Source organism: Thalassophryne amazonica, chromosome 3 (assembly GCF_902500255.1).
Source record: "Thalassophryne amazonica chromosome 3, fThaAma1.1, whole genome shotgun sequence".
Lineage (NCBI taxonomy): Eukaryota > Metazoa > Chordata > Actinopteri > Batrachoidiformes > Batrachoididae > Thalassophryne > Thalassophryne amazonica.
In genome coordinates this window covers 40,308,878-40,333,623 of record NC_047105.1, presented here as the reverse complement: position 1 = coordinate 40,333,623, position 24,746 = coordinate 40,308,878, and the positions used below count along the sequence as shown (strand labels likewise).

Genomic DNA, 24,746 nt, shown 5'->3' with positions numbered 1-24,746 from the left:
TATCAGACGGAGATATACATGCAAATCCAAAGAATTATGGGACTTAGCTCATGTTTATCATGAAACATCAGACATACATTGTGGTAAAAGATAGAATTATGTAAAACTCTTTCAATATTATCCCTTTAAGGAGACAGGTTAATGTTTTGGTTAATTTAAGTGCTAATAGACGCACTTTAAACTAATGAGAATTTGCATATATTGTTTTTGGAAGCGTGTTTTCATCAATGATTTTGGCTTCATAAATTAAAAAGAAATACAAACTTTAAGGCTCCACCCACTTTCGCATTTGCTTGATGTGAATGATATTAGGTGCTTGGCCCAAATGTAAGTTATACCAATCATAATCAAGTCTGTCAAGGGCCACATTCATAAACCATCATCAGGATAAATCCTACTCCTCAGCGATTGATTTAGAAAACTCTGAAATACTGTGTGCATGTCCGTCCTACTTTTAGAGAGCATTTTAGCACTAAATGTATCTCCTACATCTTTGAGAAGCTGAATGTCCTCCAGAACACTCCTTGTACACAAAGAACTCTTCATCGATGGCCATGTTTGCCAAATTTAGTGTACTTTATCATGTCAGTTTTGCAAAAATACAATAATGAGTTTCTCAAAAGGTAGATTGTTTGTAAAAATGTTTTTTAATGGTGGTGGAGTTAAAGGAGGCAAATCAACATTTCAATGAAACCGTCAGACGGTGTTATAGTAACATCAGAGTAGACGGCGCAGTTACTGTACACACAGATCTGACAGCAGCATAATTCTGCTCCACTTTATTTTTTTTAAGCCAGTGGGTTTGATAAAATATGGACAGTTTTATCAACCTTTTGATTATTATATGCTTCTGTGACTTGATGAAACATAAATATGCATGGCATTTTTAATCTACCTTTTAAAATTTATTTTGTGTCACTACACAGACTACACAAATTTAGAGTTAAAATTTCTGTCATACAAACACCTCCTGGGACTGTGATTGCAAAACACAATTTCCATTTAAAGCACAATTTATTCCTCATTATTAACTTCTCAGCAAAAACCTAATATACTATCATGTTTTCTAGCTAAGTAGCCAGGTAGCTAGCCCTGGTACCACAGTCTCTTATACACTGGTAGCGTGTTTTTGAAAACATGGCTGTGGTTGGTCCATCTGATACGTCGTCCGCTATTGGCTATCACGCCACGCTCTGTGATTGGCTGTGGCGTAACCACCGAAAATGTAAGTTGGTTCCACTCCAGTGTTATGTTGTAAACAAAGGCTGCAGCCAATCAGAGAGCGGCATGTATCAGCTAATCAGCAAAATGTCAGACTCCTGACTAAAAGTCACGTGACCAAATAACCCGATACCGACTCCTCTGCATTGGCTAGAGGAGTGGAACCAACTTACCAGCTAGCTAGCTAGCTTGCGCACTTCCCTGTATTGCACAGTATAATGAAGAAATTTGATGTCATTGTGTCAACCTTGTGAATTCCGCCCTTTCTTTTCACTTAGGAGTTTTTCTTTTTCTTTTTTTTTTTTTGGTAAAAGTTGCTCTTGCCAGATATGTGAAGAGCTTTTCAGTGTAAACATACTGTAGTTAGAAACCATTTCTGTAAATCCAGAGAACTTCTTCCGGTAGCATGTGTGAGAATATGATCTCAGGTTGTGTTACTGAGCACAAAACCTCTGCAAAGTCATGCTATCTGTCCATGTTTATTGGTAGCAGTCTGCTTCTCTCACTCTTCAAACAATTATTTTACTCTGTTTTACCCTCTTTGATACTGTGACAAGTATTAAATTTTCACCAGTCAGCAATGACTTGTCACAGTTGCCATTAAATGACGAGAGAAGAAGCTATGGTGGACACATGCAACAGTATGTATGCTAACCTGACATGAAACTGAAATTACAGAGGGTGTTTAATAGGGATGAGCGAGTACACCACGATCTGTATCTGTTCAGCCATCTAAATTATCTGTATCTGTAGGTGTACTCGGAGTGGGTGGGGCCTAAACTGGAAGTAGGCGTGGTTACCCAGAAATGGGTGGGGCTTACATCTGTACATTATTTTAAGTCTGAAATTGATATGGATTGATCGGAAGTTGCTATATTTATTGTTTATTTGAAAAATATTAACAGAACAGCCTCAAATTCAAATAAATTTTTTATGAACTCAGAACATGAATATTCTTAAGTGTATGAATGAATATTTACAGAACAGCCTCAGAATTGAGATTCAGTGTTTTTAATCACAATAGTAAAGGAACTATTTTACAAAACAAGTTTTTATAAACTCAGAACATGAGTATTCTTAAGGGTGTGATGAGTAACAGAACAGCCTCAGACTTGAGATTCAATCTAGTAGGAAATTATGAACTAAGTATGCATGAACAAGAGTTGTCATACTCAACACAACTTTCTTTATTATTATTATTATTATTATTATTATTATTATTATTTGTTTTAATTTTATGATCAAACTGTGATTTTTTTTTTTATTACCTAACATTCTTGGCATTTTCAATTCATTTTTTCTATTTATTTTCATTTATATAGCGTCATATCCCAACAGAGTTACCTCAAGGCGCTTCACACAAGTAAGGTCTAACCTTACTAACCCCCAGAGCAACAGTGGTAAGGAAAACTCCCTCTGAGTAAGACATTTATAATATATAATAAAACTAATTTTACAGATGCATTATCTAACTCATAAGAAGGAATGAAAATTCAATTGTTAATCTATTACAATATGAATATTATAAATATTTATACAATTTCAAATGCATTCTCCGCCGCATGACGCGCATGAGACAAGCTGCAGCTGTAGATAATTTCTCTGTGATTCTGGGAGTGATGACAGATGGTTTCATCAGCATATGTGTCATCGGCTATGAAATGATTACTTTATATAACAAGGTGTCCACCTGAACAAAGTGTGGCATCCAGTGGGACAAAGCGCATCGCATTGGCACGACTAATTGCGCAAAAGTGCAGGAAGGTTGAGTGAGTTCATCTATCTCAACCAGCCTCTTTGGGCATTAACTCAGAAACAATAAAAGTTATAAATTTGGACATGTCCACCTTAAATTGAAAATCCAATCTATCAAAACTGTCTATCTATTATCTATCAACAAAGCAAATAAATATTGAATATTCCATAGATGTATCTGCCACCTGCTGACAAACGATTTACGCTAGCATGCATATAAAGCAAAACAGGAAAGTGAAAACAGAGTTAATCAACGAATAGTATATATGAATAATAAGAATACGAATACTGAAACTTTTCATCGGTACTCCAAATTACTCATGGCAAACTGAAAAAAATAAGCAAAGTTTTGAACCACTGTTAGAGAAAGCTCATGAAAAGTAAGGGAGCACTTGTTCTGCTGCAATCTGCTGAATACTGGCACCTGCTGGGTGGTTCAGGAATGTACACTCTTGTGAGATGTTGAATGTCATATTTAAAAGTTGCAGTTGGTGCATGCTCTCCTTTGCTTCAGCATTACCTGCTTAGGTAATGGCCCAGTGGTTAAGCGTTAGACTTGAGACCAGAGGATCCTTGGTTCAAATCCCAGCCTGACCGGAAAATCAGTAACGGCCATTGGGCAAGGGCCTTAATCCCCTAGTTCAGGGGTGCCCAACCTTTTTTGAACTGAGATCAACTTTTAAAGTTGACAGTGTATCAAGATCTACCAAGCCATATCATACGCCATAACGTAGCAGCAATTTATTGTGCACCAATATAATAACACAATTTCCTGGCACAAAGATAAAGTTTTAGTAAGAATAATGCATTATTGCAGTAAATGTGCAAAGAATAAGTACAGGATTGGCCTGTAACAACACAACAATGAACAACTCAAGTTACGCAGCACCTTTACACAACGCCTAATTAAAGTTGGAAAAGTTGTTCCCTACCTCAGTGGGACTTCTGGCACTGAGAGGAAGCAAGAAATAAGAAAGACTAAATCTAAAAGTTGTGCATATTCAGCATGGTTTGAACTTTTCAGAATTTTTTTTTAATTTTGGGCAACAATTCATTAAACTGTTCCAGAAATTTACCTCTGCTGAGCCACCTAATGTCTGTGTGCAGCAGTCCTCCAGCTGCACATGGAATAATGAAAAAAATAACTAAAAAATAAAAATAAAACCAGAAACACTGTCATCTTTATCAAAAGCAAGAAATCACAGCAAAATTGTCAGTTTATCTTTGTATTATATTTATAAACTGTTACAGAGCAGCTCACCCATGTCACTTTTGCACAGTAAAATCACCAGTGTTAAATTAACACTGCCGGTGGGGCCATATGTACACTGGCAGTGTTAATTTAACACTGTCAGTGTTAGTTTTACACTGGTGTTTTTACTGTGTGTAAACATTACACAAAATGAATGTACAAAAAATGAAATCAAATAAAATCTCAAACACAGTCATCATCTTTAACAAAAGCAGTAAATCACAGTTTATCTGAGCGAACGGCTCACTATTTGGGTTCACAAACACAAGTGCACGAAAAATAAATTAATTAATACAAATACTGACTTTTGAACTGTTTACATACCGTTTTTGTCCACAGTGTAACTTATTTTGGCTGTTTAAGCTGTCATGTTGCTTCAAAAAAAAATTTGTTTCTCATTTTATTTTTTTTCTCCTCTGCATCCTGCACTATAGAAGAAGAAGAACCTCTTCTTCTATCGTGTTTAACAGTAGCTGACATCCTTATTGGTGCAGTGCTGCCACCTTTTGCATCGATCCGTTATAGCAGCACTGTCCATTACAGCACCAGTGTCATGGGATCAAGTGGAACTCAGCTGGCGACCGACCAGGTTGGGCACGCCAGCCCTAGTTGCTCCCGGTGTGTAGTGAGTGCCTTGTATGGCAGCACCCTGACATTGGGGTGAATGTGAGGCATTACTGTAAAGCGCTTTGAGCATGGAAAAGCACTATATAAATGCAGTCCATTTACTGAACACCTCAGTTGTAAAATGTCTTTGAAATTGTTGTTAAGCCTCTCCACTGAATTTAAATTAAATAAATTTCACAATATATTCTTATTTATGAAAGATGGTGGTGAATGGTGGGGGGGGGGGGGAATACATTCAGTGGGATAGCTGAAAGTGCTGACAAAAAATTTAAAATGATTTAATATTACCCAAACACTCCTTTTTTTATCAGTATTGTATTACATCAAAAAAAAAATTTTGTCTTGATCAGTCTTTAATAGTCTGAATATGTTCCAATAGGTCCTGTTAAATGTCAGACACTCAATAGGATACACTGAAAATAAATCACATGTACATAACATTAATGATTATGCAGATATACATGGCTGAATAGTTTTCAAACTGTTTCAGATATTGCAAAACATAAAAAATCAACCATTTAAAAATTTCAACGACACAGCACAACTTGATTTCCCCTGTGAAATAATTTGTCACATTGTAGAGTACAGGCAATTTTAACAGAAGAAGGGGTCTGAGTGGGGAAACCAAATAAGTGTTTATTGGTTGCCATGTAAAGTGGAGAAAAGGATTACGGGTAAACCCATCAACATCACATACGTCTCGACAGCACATCGGTCAATCTGTCAAGCCTTCAAACATGAATACACCCTGATTACTCCCTCAGCTGCACATGAAACTACTCGTCTGCAAATTAGCATCTCCAAACCATAATTGCATTCAAGAGAAGTGCAGGAAATTGAGCAGGTAACAAATGATATATAAGTAAATCTTATGCATAAAACATTATAACGTACATGCAGCAGACTCTCTGCAGCCGTCTCTCTCTCTCTCTCTCTCTCTCTCTTTCTTATAGTTTGCATCAAATCTTAAATAACAAGAAAAAAGTTTACAACCCCAATTCCAATGAAGTTGGGACATTGTGTAAAATGTAAATAAAAGCAGAATACAATGATTTGCAAATCATCTTCAACCTATATTCAATTAAATACACCACAAAGACAAGATATTTAATGTTCAAACTGGTACGTTATTGTTTTTGTGCAAATATTTGCTCGTTTTGAAATGGATGCCTGCAACACGTTTCAAAAATGCTGGGACAGTGGTATGTTTACCACTGTGTTACATCACCTTTCCTTCTAACAACACTCAATAAGTGTTTGGGAACTGAGGGCACTAATTGTTGAAGCTTTGTAGATGGAATTCTTTCCCATTCGTGCTTGATGTACGACTTCAGTCGTTCAACAGTCCGGGGTCTCTGTTGTCGTATTTTGCGCTTCGTAGTCTGGACTGCAGGCAGGCCAGTCATACCCGCACTCTATTACTACAAAGCCACATTGTTGTAACACGTGCAGACTGTGGCTTGGCATTGTCTTGCTGAAATAAGCAGGGATGTCCCTAAAAAAGACATTGCTTGGATGGCAGCATGTGTTGCTCCAAAACCTGGATGTACCTTTCAGCACTGATGGCGCCATCACAGATGTGTAAGTTGCCCATGCCATGGGCACTAACACACCCCCATACCATCACAGATGCTGGCTTTTGTACTTTGCACTGGTAACAATCTGGATGGTCTTTTTCCTCTTTTGTCCGGAAGACACGACATCCATGATTTCCAAAAACAATTTGAAATGTGGACTCATCAGACCACAGCACACTTTTCCATTTTGCATCTATCCAGTTCAAATGAGCTCGGGCCCAGAGAAGGCGTTTCTGGATGTTGTTGATGTATGGCTTTCACTTTGCATGGTAGAGTTTTAACTTGCACTTGTAGATGTAGTGACGAACTGTGTTAACTGACAATGGTTTTCTGAAGTGTTCTTGAGCCCACGTGGCAAGATCCTTTACACAATGATGTTGGTTTTTAATGCAGTGCCACCTGAGGGATTGAATGTCACGGGCATTCAGTGTTGGTTTTCGGCCTTGCCGCTTACGTGTAGAAAGTTCTCGAGATTTGATTATATTATGGACTATTGATGATGGAATTCCTAAATTCCTTGCAATTGAATGTTGAGAAACATTGTTCTTAAACTGTTGGACTATTTTTTTTTTCACACATTTGTTCACAAAGAGGTGATCCTCACACCATCTTTGTTTGTGAATGGCTGAGCCTTTTGGGGATGCTCCTTTTATACCCAGTCATGACACTCACCTGTTTCCAGTTAGGTGTTCTTTGAGCATTCATCAACTTTCCCTGTCTTTTGTTGCCCCGTCCCAACTTTTTTGAAAGGTGTTGCAGGCATCTATTTCAAAAGAGAAAATATTTGCACAAAAACAATAAAGTTGATTAGTTTGAACATTAAATATCTTGTCTTTGCAGTGTATTCAATCAAATATACACTCAACAAAAATATAAACGCAACACTTTTGGTTTTGCTCCCATTTTGTATGAGATGAACTCAAAGATCTAAAACTTTTTCCACATACACAATATCACCATTTCTCTCAAATATTGTTCACAAACCAGTCTAAATCTGTGATAGTGAGCACTTCTCCTTTGCTGAGATAATCCATCCCACCTCACAGGTGTGCCATACCAAGATGCTGATTAGACACCATGATTAGTGCACAGGTGTGCCTTAGACTGCCCACAATAAAAGGCCACTCTGAAAGGTGCAGTTTTATCACACAGCACAATGCCACAGATGTTCATTTCTCTACCATAAGCCATCTCCAAAGGCGTTTCAGAGAATTTGGCAGTACATCCAACCAGCCTCACAACCGCAGACCACGTGTAACCACACCAGCCCAGGACCTCCACATCCAGCATGTTCACCTCCAAGATCGTCTGAGACCAGCCACTCGGACAGCTGCTGAAACAATCGGTTTGCATAACCAAAGAATTTCTGCACAAACTGTCAGAAACCGTCTCAGGGAAGCTCATCTGCATGCTCGTCATCCTCATCGGGGTCTCGACCTGACTCCAGTTCATCGTCATAACTGACTTGAGTGGGCAAATGCTCACATTCGCTGGCATTTGGCACATTGGAGAGGTGTTCTCTTCATGCATTTTGAATGCACAGAGATACCGTGACGAGATCCTGAGGCCCATTGTTGTGCCATACATCCAAGAACATCACCTCATGTTGCAGCAGGGTAATGCACGGCCCCATGTTGCAAGGATCTGTACACAATTCTTGGAAGCTGAAAATGTCCCAGTTCTTGCATGGCCGGCATACTCACCGGACATGTCACCCATTGAGCATGTTTGGGATGCTCTGGACCGGCGTATACGACAGCGTGTACTAGTTCCTGCCAATATCCAGCAACTTTGCACAGCCATTGAAGAGGAGTGGACCAACATTCCACAGGCCACAATTGACAACCTGATCAACTCTATGCGAAGGAGATGTGTTGCACTGCATGAGGTAAATGGTGGTCACACCAGATACTGACTTGTATCCCCCCCAATAAAACAAAACTGCACCTTTCAGAGTGGCCTTTTATTGTGGGCAGTCTAAGGCACACCTGTGCACTAATCATGGTGTCTAATCAACATCTTGATATGGCACACCTGTGAGGTGGGATGGATTATTTCAGCAAAGGAGAAGTGCTCACTATCACAGATTTAGACTGGTTTGTGAACAATATTTGAGGGAAATGGTGATATTGTGTATGTGGAAAAAGTTTTAGATCTTTGAGTTCATCTCATACAAAATGGGAGCAAAACCAAAAGTGTTGCGTTTATATTTTTGTTGAGTGTAGGTTGAAGAGGATTTGCAAATCATTGTATTGTGTTTTTATTTACATTTTACACAACGTCCCAACTTCATTGGAATTGGGGTTGTAGTTTATGAAACAGAAGCTGAGTAAAATACATTTAATGTTCAACCTCATAGCTTTTTTCATATATTCAGCCTCCAAAATGCTAATTATTGCAGAAAAGGTGCACTAAATAATGTAAGCAACGTTTGACATTTATATTAGGCAGCGTTTGATATTTTGTTCAATACTTCTCTTTGAAATATAGACATGCTAATGCTCTTTATTGATTACATGACTGAGTTGGAGATGTCAGTGAAAATGACTCCGATTACAAAAAAAAAAAAAAAAAAAACCTGGGTATAGAAATCCTGTGTTAACATATACAAAGTTTTGTGTGTCCAAGGCTGAGGGTTAGAATTTCAGTTTAATTTCATAGCTTAATAAAATGAGATCTCAGTGTAGTTAGTAACTACGATTCTATAAAAAGATAAATAAAAACCCTCATCCTGTTCAACAATTGATTTTTTGTGCATTTCTTAATTGCAATGTAAGCATGTTGTATAGTTTTCTTCTTTCTGTGATGCTTTCAAGAATAAATGATAATTTATTGCATATAATGAGAAAAAAAAAATCTATGCTATTAAGATACACATTTTGGATGGCATTACCCTGACCTCTAGTAATACTGTGAGAAATCTTGGAGTCATTTTTGATCAGGATATGTCATTCAAAGCGCATATTAAACAAATATGTAGGACTGCTTTTTTGCATTTACGCAATATCTCTAAAATCAGAAAGGTCTTGTCTCAGAGTGATGCTGAAAAACTAATTCATGCATTTATTTCCTCTAGGCTGGACTATTGTAATTCATTATTATCAGGTTGTCCTAAAAGTTCCCTAAAAAGCCTTCAGTTAATTCAAAATGCTGCAGCTAGAGTACTGACGGGGACTAGAAGGAGAGAGCATATCTCACCCATATTGGCCTCTCTTCATTGGCTTCCTGTTAATTCTAGAATAGAATTTAAAATTCTTCTTCTTACTTATAAGGTTTTGAATAATCAGGTCCCATCTTATCTTAGGGACCTCGTAGTACCATATCACCCCAATAGAGCGCTTCGCTCTCAGACTGCAGGCTTACTTGTGGTTCCTGGGGTTTGTAAGAGTAGAATGGGAGGCAGAGCCTTCAGCTTTCAGGCTCCTCTCCTGTGGAACCAGCTCCCAATTCAGATCAGGGAGACAGACACCCTCTCTACTTTTAAGATTAGGCTTAAAACTTTCCTTTTTGCTAAAGCTTATAGTTAGGGCTGGATCAGGTGACCCTGAACCATCCCTTAGTTATGCTGCTATAGACGTAGACTGCTGGGGGGTTCCCATGATGCACTGTTTCTTTCTCTTTTTGCTCTGTATGCACCACTCTGCATTTAATCATTAGTGATCGATCTCTGCTCCCCTCCACAGCATGTCTTTTTCTTGGTTCTCTCCCTCAGCCCCAACCAGTCCCAGCAGAAGACTGCCCCTCCCTGAGCCTGGTTCTGCTGGAGGTTTCTTCCTGTTAAAAGGGAGTTTTTCCTTCCCACTGTAGCCAAGTGCTTGCTCACAGGGGGTCGTTTTGACCGTTGGGGTTTTACATAATTATTGTATGGCCTTGCCTTACAATATAAAGCGCCTTGGGGCAACTGTTTGTTGTGATTTGGCGCTATATAAAAAAATTGATTGATTGATTGATTGATTTTAATTATAATAAAGATACACATTAAGGTGATGCAGAAGACCTGATATTATAATGTTTATCATGAAATACAAACAGATAACCTAGCTATCATCAGCATAGATGTTTTACATGTACCAAATTTAAATATAAAGTATGTTCAGTATAAAGGTGGATTATGCTATTCCCATGTTCAGTTTGCACTTTTGGTCACGACCTTTACCAGGGAGTCAGTGGCTGATTGATCATATATTTCTGTAGAAGGCACTGTATGTCTTACTGTTGCAGATTTTAATTTTTTTGAAGTGTTTAGCAAAGAAGAAAACCAGCTGAAGTTGTGTACTCGTTGATTTCTCTGAGGGGGACCACTAAAGCTTTCCCTGATCTGCACAGTGTTTACGAATAAATCAAATCATCAAATATCAAATATCTATCATTAATTATGACCAAGTAAAATGTGTGATCACTTCACCTTTAAAATTATTGTCAGTGATAAAAGTACATTTTTTTAGGTGGTGTCCTACCATTTAAAGGAAAAAGAGTTGATTTCAATGAGGCTTTTACAAATAATTTATTATAAAATGATCATGAGCAACTGTTTTTTTCCATGTATGCTCAATAAAATATATATGCATCACTTTCGTTTTAGTTGCCATTCCCTAAGATTTCTTCTATGCACACAAAAGGCTCTCAAATTTTGTTCATAATTTTGTTAAGATCTGGGTTAGTGAACACTTTACCTTCGCCAAGATGATCCATCTACTTGGCAGGTACAGCATATCCAGATGTAGAGTAAACAGAATGATTATTGTATGCGTGTGCCTTGGGGACAACAAACAGCCACTGCATTTTGCATTTCTATTTTGTTGAATTTTCAAGTATATACCTCCAAACATTTAAATTATTATTATTATTATTATTATTATTATTATTATTATTAATAGTAATAATAATAATAATATGTATATGTCACAGAACGAGTGAAGCTCTTCAGCATCTCACCATGTCATTTCGGTCCTTCAGATGTTTGTTTGTTTTTTTTTTTTTGAGTAAATGCTTCAGGGGAGCATTAGCATGGCTAAAACCTTAACCCTCTGGGGCCGACACGATCATATACGACGGCTGAGACCAAGCTTTACTAAATTATAAATAACTTTTTAATGATATGAAATAGAAACTTACTCTTTTTTTTGGCTGAAAAGTTAACTCCGCAGACTTTCAAGCCATCATCCACCATCTTTGTACTCCTCATAGAAGCTGTGTGATGATGTGAGCAATGTGAGTGTCCAATCAGAATTGGTTCACCGTCACATGGTTTTCCAAAATCCAATCGTAGGGCAGATTCACCTCATGTGACACACCAAAGATTGTTTTTAGGAGTCATGTGTTACTAGTTTATTATAGTTTGCTGTGTGTTTTGAATAAATGTGTGTGGAAAATTATTTTCTGCTTTACATTTTCCTTTCTTATTTCTGATTATAAACCGTTATTACACTTACACAACACAACTATAGCATATATATTTTGAAAGTACAGGTTGTCCTGATATAAGAGATATAAAACTTGATTGTGGGATGCAGGGAGAGCTGTTGACAACAATAATAAAACATTTATGCCAGGCAAGTGAACTGTCCAAAATATGCCCTCAGACCCCAGACGGTAATGTAGATGTAAATTAATATTCAAAGTTTTCAGCTAGTTGACAGTAAGGTTGTACAATATGGCCAAATTATCGTATCTCAGTATTGTCACATCAATATGATATTACGATATGACTATGATTTCACACAAAGTGAAGCAACAGTGAAAATTAAACATTCTTAAACAAAACAGTAATAACACCACACTCATTTTTGCACTCATCATAAGATTAAGATACTGTGCCCTCCAAAAGTATTGGAACACTTGGTATTTCACACATTTTAATTTGTTTATGCCATTTCAAATACAACACATACAAAAAATATAAAGAATAAAATTAAAATTATCTTCCTTAAACTCAAACTGAAAGCAAATATCTAAAACTTGATCTTACCTGTACATAATATTCACATTTATTGCCAGTTTTCTTCAGACAAGTCAGGGAAACAAAGAAAGAAATACAAAACATTAAATCTATGCTTGCATCTCAGATGTACTTTCTGGCAAGTTGTAGCTGAACTTTCAGGTCTCTCCTCTGCAGCTGGATTTTATATTTTTAATTCATTTGTATCACGTTGTAGACATTTGCTTTCAGTTTAAGTTTAAGGAAGATAACTTTAGATTTATGTATTTATTTATTTGTATTTGAAATGGCATAAACAAATTAAAATGTGTTCCAATACTTTTGAATACAGTTGAGAAACATTATGTGGCATGTGTATTTTTAAGTAAAATGCATCTTCCTGGTGTCACTCAGAGAGCAAAATTAAGAGGTTATTTAAGTCCTCCAGAAAGCAAAATTAATAGGTTGTTTAATCAGTTTCCTGCTCCTTTAAAAATCACTGGAAACACACATATATAAGGCAACCCGAATTAAAGGAGAAATGCCGCTTTTAACAACCTGAACTGCATTTCTGGCATAAAATACAGTCATTTACTCACTAATATAACTTTGGTGTCATTTTTACTCCACGGTTCAAATGACGTGTTCAGTTCAAATCTGAGGCAAACATTTTTCTTCTTCAACTAAGGTGGATTCAAACTTTTTGTGGTACACAGTACCAATTACTGGACAGGAGGAACCTAGCAGTCAAAGTGGCTCACTGATTTCAAAATGCAGCTCTTTTCAACTAGCCGTGCAGTGACGTGACATGTCAATCATCTTTGGCCAATCAGATTTCAGGGGAGTCTAGTGCAACCCTGGCCTCCACTCTAGCTCCACCCATGCCAGGAAGTGTTCAACATTTTACATTTCCTGTTTCACTGTGGACTCAAAATTTGGCACTTCCTGTTTCAGTGTGAACGTGCCACCGAGTTCCCATGAAATTCCATGGGATCTCATTTGTCAATCCAGGAAGTGTTGATCCAGGAAGTGTTTGACATTTCAAATCAAATCAATTTTATTTATATAGCGCCAAATCACAACAAACAGTTGCCCCAAGGCGCTTTATATTGTAAGGCAAGGCCATACAATAATTACGTAAAAACCCCAACAATCAAAATGACCCCCTGTGAGCAAGCACTTGGCGACAGTGGGAAGGAAAAACTCCCTTTTAACAGGAAGAAACCTCCAGCAGAACCAGGCTCAGGGAGGGGCAGTCCTCTGCTGGGACTGGTTGGGGCTGAGGGAGAGAACCAGGAAAAAGACATGCTGTGGAAGAGAGCAGAGATCAATCACTAATGATTAAATGCAGAGTGGTTCATACAGAGCAAAAAGAGAAAGAAACACTCAGTGCATCATGGGAACCCCCCAGCAGTCTAAGTCTATAGCAGCATAACTAAGGGATGGTTCAGGGTCACCTGATCCAGCCCTAACTATAAGATTTAGTAAAAAGGAAAGTTTTAAGCCTAATCTTAAAAGTAGAGAGGGTGTCTGTCTCCCTGATCTGAATTGGGAGCTGGTTCCAGAGGAGAGGAGCCTGAAATCTGAAGGCTCTGCCTCCCATTCTACTCTTACAAACCCTAGGAACTACAAGTAAGTCTGAGAGCGAAGCGCTCTATTGGGGTGATATGGTACTATGAGGTCCCTAAGATAAGATGGGACCTGATTATTCAAAACCTTATAAGTAAGAAGAAGAATTTTAAATTCTACTCTAGAATTAACAGGAAGCCAATGAAGAGAGGCCAATATGGGTGAGATATGCTCTCTCCTTCTAGTCCCTGTCAGTACTCTAGCTGCAGCATTTTGAATTAACTGAAGGCTTTTCAGGGAACTTTTAGGACAACCTGATAATAATGAATTACAATAGTCCAGCCTAGAGGAAATAAATGCATGAATTAGTTTTTCAGCATCACTCCGAGACAAGACCTTTCTAATTTTAGAGATAGTGCACAAATGCAAAAAAGCAGTCCTACATATTTGTTTAATATGCGCATTGAATGACTTATCCTGATCAAAAATGACTCCAAGATTTCTCACAGTATTACTAGAGGTCAGGGTAATGCCATCCAGAGTAAGGATCTGGTTAGACACCATGTTTCTAAGATTTGTGGGGCCAAGTACAATAACTTCAGTTTTATATGAGTTTAAAAGCAGGAAATTAGAGGTCATCCATGTATTTATGTCTGTAAGACAATCCTGCAGTTTAGCTAATTGGTGTGTGTCCTCTGGCTTCATGGATAGATAAAGCTGGGTATCATTTGCGTAACAATGAAAATTTAAGCAATGCTGTCTAATAATACTGCCTAAGGGAAACATGTATAAAGTGAATAAAATTGGTCCTAGCACAGAACCTTGTGGAACTCCATAATTAACCTTAGTCTGTGAAGAAGATTCCCCATTTACATGAACAAATTGTAATCTATTAGATAAATATGATTCAAACCACCGCAGTGCAGTGCCTTTAATACCTATGGCATGCTCTAATCTCTGTAATAAAATTTTATGGTCAACAGTATCAAAAGCAGCACTGAGGTCTAACAGAACAAGCACAGAGATTAGTCCACTGTCTGAGGCCATAAGAAGATCATTTGTAACCTTCACTAATGCTGTTTCTGTACTATGATGAATTCTAAAACCTGACTGAAACTCTTCAAATAGACCATTCCTCTGCAGATGATCAGTTAACTGTTTTACAACTACCCTTTCAAGAATTTTTGAGAGAAAAGGAAGGTTGGAGATTGGCCTATAATTAGCTAAGATAGCTGGGTCAAGTGATGGCTTTTTAAGTAATGGTTTAATTACTGCCACCTTAAAAGCCTGTGGTACATAGCCAACTAATAAAGATAGATTGATCATATTTAAGATCGAAGCATTAATTAATGGTAGGGCTTCCTTGAGCAGCCTGGTAGGAATGGGGTCTAATAGACATGTTGATGGTTTGGAGGAAGTAACTAATGAAAATAACTCAGACAGAACAATCTGAGAGAAAGAGTCTAACCAAATACCGGCATCACTGAAAGCAGCCAAAGATAACAATATGTCTTTGGGATGGTTATGAGTAATTTTTTCTCTAATAGTTAACATTTTATTAGCAAAGAAAGTCATGAAGTCATTACTAGTTAAAGTTAAAGGAATACTCGGCTCAATAGAGCTCTGACTCTTTGTCAGCCTGGCTACAGTGCTGAAAAGAAACCTGGGGTTGTTCTTATTTTCATCAATTAGTGATGAGTAGTAAGATGTCCTAGCTTTATGGGGGGCTTTTTTATAGAGCAACAGACTCTTTTTCCAGGCTAAGTGAAGATCTTCTAAATTAGTGAGATGCCATTTCCTCTCCAACTTACGGGTTATCTGCTTTAAGCTGCGACTTTGTGAGTTATACCACGGAGTCATGCACTTCTGATTTAAAGCTCTCTTTCTCAGAGGAGCTACAGCATCCAAAGTTGTCTTCAATGAGGATGTAAAACTATTGACGAGATACTCTATCTCACTCACAGAGTTTAGGTAGCTACTCTGCACTGTGTTGGTATATGGCATTGGAGAACATAAATAAGGAATCATATCCTTAAACCCAGTTACAGCGCTTTCTGAAAGACTTCTAGTGTAATGAAACTTATTCCCCACTGCTGGGTAGTCTATCAGAGTAAATGTAAATGTTATTAAGAAATGATCAGACAGAAGGGAGTTTTCAGGGAATACTGTTAAGTCTTCAATTTCCATACCATAAGTCAGAACAAGATTGAAGATATGATTAAAGTGGTGGGTGGACTCATTTACATTTTGAGCAAAGCCAATTGAGTCTAATAATAGATTAAATGCAGTGTTGAGGCTGTCATTCTCAGCATCTGTGTGGATGTTAAAATCGCCCACTATAATGATCTTATCTGAGCTAAGCACTAAGTCAGACAAAAGGTCAGAAAATTCACAGAGAAACTCACAGTAACGACCAGGTGGACGATAGATAACAACAAATAAAACTGGTTTTTGGGACTTCCAGTTTGGATGGACAAGACTAAGAGTCAAGCTTTCAAATGAATTAAAGCTCTGTCTGGGTTTTGGATTAATTAATAAGATGGAATGGAAGATTGCTGCTAATCCTCTGCCTCGGCCCGTGCTACGAGCATTCTGGCAGTTAGTGTGACTCGGGGGTGTTGACTCATCTAAACTAACATAATTATCCTGCTGTAACCAGGTTTCTGTAAGGCAGAATAAATCAATATGTTGATCAATTATTATATCATTTACTAACAGGGACTTAGAAGAGAGAGACCTAATGTTTAATAGACCACATTTAACTGTTTTAGTCTGTGGTGCAGTTGAAGGTGATATATTATTTTTTCTTTTTGAATTTTTATGCTTAAATAGATTTTTACTGGTTACTGGTGGTCTGGGAGCAGGCACCGTCTCTACGGGGATGGGGTAATGAGGGGATGGCAGGGGGAGAGAAGCTGCAGAGACTTGAGATTTGACATTTCCTGTTTCACTGTGGACTAAAAAATTGGCAGTTCCTGTTTGGGACTCCCTATACCAGTGATTTTCAACCTTTTTTGAGCCGCTGCACCCTTTTTATATTTACAAAATCCTGCGGCACACCACCAACCAAAATAATATTATAATTCTATTACCTCTAGTTTTGCTCAAAACCCAATTATCGCAATAGAAAATCGATACAGAAAACACCGCATTTCGAAAATCCTCAAGCATTCTGTGCTCTGATCTCAAGAAGGGCTGTCATGATTAGGAATTTATGGAGACGATTAATTGTCAGACAAATTGACGCAATTGAATTGCGATTGAAGAATATATTGTCTATTTTTTTTTCTTTTTTTTTCCCTTCTTTATATTCTACTATTGTAGTATAATTACACAACTCTGGAAGAACGTTTGGCTTCTGTGAGTGGAGAAACTGGGAATGGTGCAGCATTTTTATTTTTATCTTCATTTTACTTACAGTCCCAACTTCTTCTGAATTGTGGTTGTTTCTGTTGCATTCTGAAATTGTTTCTCCTCATCAGTCACGTTTTGTGCTTAAACACTGCATTAAGCCCATATTGAACAAATAAATACCTTTGGAAAGTAACAGCTGTTAAAGTTCAGAGTTCTCACCTGCTTTTTGTGATCTGTTTGTGATCTGTGCATCTGAACATCACCACAGCTTCTCCATGTCAGGGTTTTTTTTTTTTTGTTTTTTTTGTTTTTGTGGCTCAGTTCATTCATATATTCTCATTTTTTTAAATATGTTTTTAAAGCTATTTGACCGTTTATTTCATCTCATGATCTCATAAATTCAGCATACGACGCGCACATGGTGTGAACAGGACAGTAACGGCAGAATCACACCTTTAGAGAAAGTTCAGAGAGAAGTAAAAGCAGCTTCACGTTTTGGTTTTGTTTGTTAACTTGTTCACTCGGGTTAAAATCCTCTCTGTGCTCCGCGCTTGCTGCGCACTGATGGTTCTCAGACTGTAACGTGTCGCGCCTGCATTCAGGAATCTCCCTCACGCACCCCCTCCCTCGCAGTCTGCAGCCTGTTGACTCCACGCGCGCGCACACACACACACACAGACACACACACACCGACAGCTCCGCATTTTAGACGGCTTTTGAAGAAGACGGCCACTGTTTTAATCGTCCGTCTTATCCAAACGGCAGGACGGATCGCTCTTCAGCCTCCATGTTATTGTCCCGCCTTAAGACGAGAGCGAGGCTGCAGCACAATGACGTCAGATTCTGAGTTGTTTTGTGCTTTGTGGATAAAATAAATAATTCACGGTAATCGCGAATATAAAAAATAATCGCGAATATGAAAAATAATCGCGATTGACGAATATTGGAATAATTGTGACAGTCCTAATCTCAAGTGGTTTTTTTAGACGTGTCGACTTTTATTCACAATAATCTGCCACTCTAATATTCATGGAGCGCAGAGGCTGCCTTCAGCGAACCCAGTTGTGAGTGAGAAGGCCCAAGTCTGACCACGGTGACATCAATGGAGGTCAGGCCGCCTTCCCCGCACACCTCCACAGCCAACGTGGTTTCTCCTTCCCCAGAGGAGCCATGCTCCATGAGCAGCTGAGATTCACACTGTAGTCAGCAACCCGTAACCATGGAGACGCACAACGCTATGTGCGCAATTATGTCTATTATACTATAGTACAGCGCTTTGCTGCCATCTACTGGAATAAAAGAGCATTACATCATCTGCCACACTATTACAGCACATACACCCGATAATGGTGATATTTGATAATTGCCCACGGCACCCCTGACGATCGATCACGGCACCCTAGGGTGTCGTGGCACCCCGGTTGAGAATCACTGCCCTATACTATGCGAAGCTCGTATTATTAGTAGTAGTAATAATAGTAGTAGTATTTAACTTATGTTAGCTCCTTCACTGAAATAAAACAACTGTTTTTGTTGTAATATGAAAATTTGGACATTTTAAATGAGACTTTCTGCTGATACAATATATTTCTTTCAAAGTTGTCAAGTTTCTAAAGCTTTTGTACAGTCTTACGAGTTTCCCAGTCTTGGTTGGTGTTTTGATAGATGAGTCTGATAGTTGTTTTTTTTAAACAGATGGTGTGAAAGTAGCGTAATGTAAATTGTAATAAAATGCCCACATATCTGAAATCATATACTTCAGAAGATGGTGCAGGTTTTGTTTTGTTTGTTTGTTTGTTTGTTTTTTAACAAAATGTGTTAATGGAAGTGCTACTACTGAATTCAAAACTGCTTTTAAAAATCTAATTTGTGTCGTGAGTTTTAACAGCATATTGTTATTATATTATTATTATTATTTTAAAAAAACAACTATCATACTCATTCAAAAGCAGTTTTGAATTAGTTTGATAATTGTTTTTTAAACAGATGGTGCAAAAGTAGCATAATGTAAATTGTAATAAAATGCCCACATTTCCTAAATCATATACGAGGTCTGTGATGAAAAAAGCGGTCCTTTTTATTTTTTTCAAAAAATAAATGGATTTGATTCATATGTTTTTACGTCGGACATGCTTGAACCCTCATGCGCATGCGTGAGTTTTTTCACACGTGTCGGTGACGTCATTCGCCTGTGGGCAGGCCTTGAGTGAGGAGTGCTCCACCCCGCCCGTCGGAATCTCTTTGTCTGAATAGCAGCTGCAGATGGCGCGCGTTGCTTTATCAACATTTTTTCTGGACTTGTGAGGGATATCCGAGTGGACACTATTGGAGAAATTAAGCTGGTTTTCGGTGAAAGGTTTAACGGCTGATGAGAGATTATGGGGTGTTTCTGTCGCTGTAAGGACTTCCCACGGAGCGGGACGTCCTACAGCGCTTCCAGGCGCCGTCGTCGGCCTGTTTCGACCTGAAAACATCCTAATTTAAGGCTTAATTCACCCAGGATGTCGTGAGAGAACAGAGAAGATTCAGAAGGAGCCGGCATGAGGACTTTATGCGGACATTCCACTGTTTAAGGACATTTTTTAATGAAAGACGTGCGCGCAAATTCGCCGAGTCGTTTCCGTGACGACTCGGCAAATCTGTGTGCGCCGCGACAGGAAAAACACCTCTGTGTTGAAAACCATTTGTAAAATTCAGGCGGCTTTTGATGGCTTTCAACAAGTGAGTAACTGAGAAATTGTTTAACAGCTTGGCCATGTTCCAACTTGCCCGTTAAGGTTTCCAACGGAGGTGTTTTTCCTGTCGCGACCCCCCGCGGTTGGGTCCGGCCCGACATGCGACTCTGCCCGCACGTTCTTTCATTACAAAATGTCCGTTAACAATGGAATGTCCGAATAAACTCCTCATGCCGACTTCTTCTGCAAGTTCTCTGTTCTCTGACGACTTATTGGGTCAACAGAACCTGAAATGTCAGGCGCCGTGGGCCGTCCTTAAAGCGACACTACCAGACCAAAATCTCTCATCAGCCGTTAAAATTTTTACCGAAAACCAGCTGAATTTATCGAATGGTGTCCACTCAGTTGTGTCTTACAGTTTTGAAAAAATTTTGATCAAACAAAGCAGCAGTCTCTGAGCCATTCCTAAACAATGAAAAAACGACGAGAGGGTGGGCGACTCCTCACTCAAAGACTGCCCACAGGCGAATGACATAACTGACAGGCGTGAAAAAACTCTCGCATGCCCACGAGGGTTCAAGCATGACTGATGTAATCACATGTGATTCAAATCCATATGGTTTTTGAAAAAAATAATAAGGTCCGTTACTTTTATCACAGACCTCGTACTTCAGGGGATTGGTGGAAGATTTATTTATTTTTATTTTTTACAAAAGTGTGTTAATGGAAGTGCCACTGAATTCAAAACTGCTTTTAACAAGTCATTTGTCAGTTTTAACAGCATATTATTATTATGGTGACTATTAATATTATCTTTTGTAAAATAAATAAATATAAAACAAAAAAATTTTTAAAAATCATATTTTTCAGGGGTCTGCTTTAGGCTTGCAACAGCATATAAAGCAAACTGAGATTTTTCTAAATCAAATAGTCTGCCGAGCAAAACTACCAAACCATGGCAGAGTTCATTTGTGCTTAGGACAGACTGTCTATTAAATTGGTGCCTCACCTTGACACAGTCTGTTGAACAGAGTAATTAAGCAAACTCTGCAGTTCAAACATAAGATGCTATCATTTTTCCCTCTTTTAACATGATTAGATGAAGCGGGTTAATTTTAATTTTATCTACTTTAGGGTCCGTACTAACTGGTTGAGTAATACATGTAGGTAGCTGGTGTTTTGTTACTTGTGTTGACATCACTGTATGTCCAAATGTGTCTGTGCACCTTCACCATAAACAATATCTCTGCTGTTGAAATGGATCCACTACATCTGGAGGTCAGGCCTTATATTGAATCTTGAGCACAGTGAAAAAAAAAAATCCATTAGGGTTCATCTTTCCTGCATCAGCCATTCTATTGTGGTGCTGCAGTGAGATCTGTTTTCATCAGGCAGATTCAATACGTGAGCTGGGCAATGAAAAGTGTGCAACAGAGTTGGATGAAGAGAGGAGGGGTGAGGATGGGGAGAGTTGGGGGGACGTTGGGGGGGGAAAGCAAGAAGAAATTGCAAAGAGGAAGAGGTAACTCTTTTTCAAAATGAGCATATACCTCCAGTTTTCTTTACCTCCTGGATTTCATTATTAGATAGTTTAGAGATAATCCAGTTGGGGGAAATGAGGTTATTCTGTCTCAACAAAAGGCTGAGAACCTCAGGTTTTAAATGTGCAACTGTATGTGGTTCAAGTGTGAGGACATTTGTCCTCAACTGCAGGCGCAACGTTGTAAACTTCAAAATATATCGCAATGCAAAAATATCATTGGCCATATGAGCATTGTGTTCTTTATAATTTGCAGTTCTTTAAGTAATTATTAAGATCCTATTGTCTTACGTATAATTTGTACATGTTCAATAAAGCCCCTCTATCAATCAATCAATAAATCAAAAACAATGTTTACGTTTTAAGAGTGGAAGTTATGCAAACCAAAGAATATTTGTAGATCACCCTCTATGCATTTGCAAGTATTAATGAAACAAATTTAACTTCATAGGAAGGTATCGTTGAGGTAGCGGATGTTAGCATGCATGCTAACGTCTACAAAATGTCTTGTAAATTACTCCAGCATGCACGAAACCATCGCAATGGGATCGTTCACGCCTGCCTGTTGGCTCGATGTTTTCGAGCTGTTCCACCGTGATTCACGCTGATTTGTACTTTTTCATACTATGTGTGAAGGTCCCTAAACAAAGTAAACATAATAATAAAGTTGGACACACCAGTAATTAACATACTGTTGTGAAAGTGTCGTGACACGGACCCACAACAGGGGGCGGTAATGAACGGACAATGGATAAAAAGTAGCAATTTAATGTTGTGAATTGCACAACGAAGTACAGACAATAACAATATGGTGGAATGTCAATATACACAAGGTGACGTTGTGGGCAGGCTCGACGATAGAAGACGTCTTGCGAGAGAAGAGCCGGATCCACACAGCTTCCACACCACCAACGGATCTGAAGAACATCGGAGGCCGCCAAGCCCTGCGTCCCAGGTGGCCACTGTCTTCAGCAGTCAGACCCGGTACTGCTGGCAGAGAACAGAAACAGTATTGAGAGTGCGAGTTTCGCACACTCAGTAATCCACAGTCTGTGTTTAGTTAGGAGGGAGCACCTCCACCTCCAATCCACACTCGTGCAGCTCCTGTTTAACCACTTATCTGGTTTGGGGTGTGAGGCGAAGCCGTCGCAGTCCACACCAAACGCCAATCCCACAGATAAGGACACACCACAGGAAAACGGCTGCAAAGAAGTTCAGATTGTTACTCAATGTAAGTCAGCAGAGAAGTTACCTGAATGGTAGTTGATTTTCGGCGAGGAGGTGGAGTCGCAGTCCGGCCTTTATGGAGATGGTGATGAGTTGACTGAGTGACAGCTGGTGCTGATGAAGAGTGACAGCTGTCACTCCCAGTGGCTCCGGCGCCCTCTCGTGCTTGAAGCCCACACTCCAAGCAGGGCGCCATCTGGTGGTGGTGGGCCAGCAGTACCTCCTCTTCAGCGGCCCACACAACACATACATAAATAAAAACCCCAAAATAAGTGGCAGGGAGAAAAAAAAAAAAGTCAAATGTTCGCATGTTTTTAGTGTAGTGTTTCTAACACTATGTGGAAGCAATCCATTTTCATCTGGACCAAATATCATACATTATATTGTGCTGTACATGTTGATTTGTCATCTTGTTTATTTTATTTTATTTTTTTTAGAATTTGAAAATCAATTAGCTGCACACCAAAGGGTGAGGGCTTCTTATAAAAATCCACTGTTCACATCTCCATCCTCCAGAACAAAAGCACCCAAGTCGCTGGTTTCCACAACAGTATCCAACACCCTGCCAATGCAAACTTTGAACAGTGTGGGAGCCAGAACACTCACTCACTCATCTTCAACCGCTTACTGCAATTAAGGGTCACAGTGGAATGGAGCCTATCCCAGCAGTCATCGGGGTGTACTACAATGGACGCTCGATTTGTCGCGGGGCCACATATAGACAAACAAACACATTCACACCCACAGGCACACCTGTGGACAATTGAAAGTTTCCAGCCATCTAACCTGCATGTCCTTGGATGTGGGAGGAAGCCGGAGCACCCGGAGGGAACCACGCAAACACGGGGAGAACACGCAAACTCCACATAGAAAGGCCACAGGTGGGAAGTGAACTAATGCCAAATCGCCATGCCAAAATATCATGTCGCTTAGAACTGAGTAGGCTGAGTAGGTGATCGCAATAATTAAAAGGGTCCGAATGAATTTGGAATTTTTCAGCCAAACAGGTGGCCACTTTTAAGTTGTTCTCTTCAAAGGCTGAAGGAGATAACTGACTCAAATAAGTTTGTGAATAGGACATTTTCAAAGCTTTGTTTCTTTTCTTTCAGAGTGTTATTGTGTTGTGGTTTGAAGCCCCTCCTGGCCAAACCTGATATCTTTCAGACAGCTTTTGTCTGATACACTTGGCAGCTCTCTCTCTCTCTCTCTCTCTCTCTCTCAATGCCCCACTGTCACAGCATCTACAAGTTCCAAAACACATTAGATATTTAATAGCTGTGCATAGGTTGCATTGATCTTATCAAAATGATACACATCTCGGCTCCCCGTGGCAAATAATTTCTGGAGTCACAACACGTCGAGTAGCATCATCGTTTGTATGCAGCATCTTCATTGGTAACTTGTCAGGATCTCAACTATTTGATTATTGATGCCATAGGTGAAATTATATGAAGTCCATATATACAAATATTAGAATAAAATAACTTTATCTTCAGTTAGACTTTAGTTAGAATGCTATATATTGTGATATGTCTCCCTCATCAAACCAGCTATAGTGTGATGTTTTGAATATAGAAGAGATGGCGAATGTTTAATCATCTGGCTGTGTTTTAGCACAAGCAGCTCTAAATTCACAGGTATGATCTCAGGTATTTTCTAGGACACAAGGTGTGAATGTGGCTCAATGAAGTTCACATCGTTTGTAAAAACGGGCCGTGATGCCCAAAAGATCAGCTGGATTCATATTCAAATTCCTCATCTAATTCCCACAGTTTATCTTTCAACGTGTGGATGGAAGAAAATTGTTAAGAGGCTCTTTATCCTCAGTTCTTGAGGTTAATTAGTGTTAATCCTGATTAATCCACATTAAGGTGGGCCGATGCTCGCTTGTTCTTTATTTCTTTACTGATTTTTTTTTCCATTCTTTACACTTTCTTTCACTCATCCATTGTTTCTTGATCATTGTTTTCTTTCTGCTATTTTTCACTGATTTCTTATTCACCTCCTCAGTTTTGTTGCTATTTATTTATTT

General features: G+C 38.8%; 1 protein-coding gene across 3 annotated transcripts in view; it reads left to right on the top strand.

Annotated features, from left to right (window-relative positions):
- tox2 (TOX high mobility group box family member 2) overlaps nucleotides 1-24,746 on the top strand; it is a 432,153-nt gene that overhangs the window by 320,094 nt on the left and 87,313 nt on the right. The gene's annotated exons all lie outside the window — the stretch shown is intronic.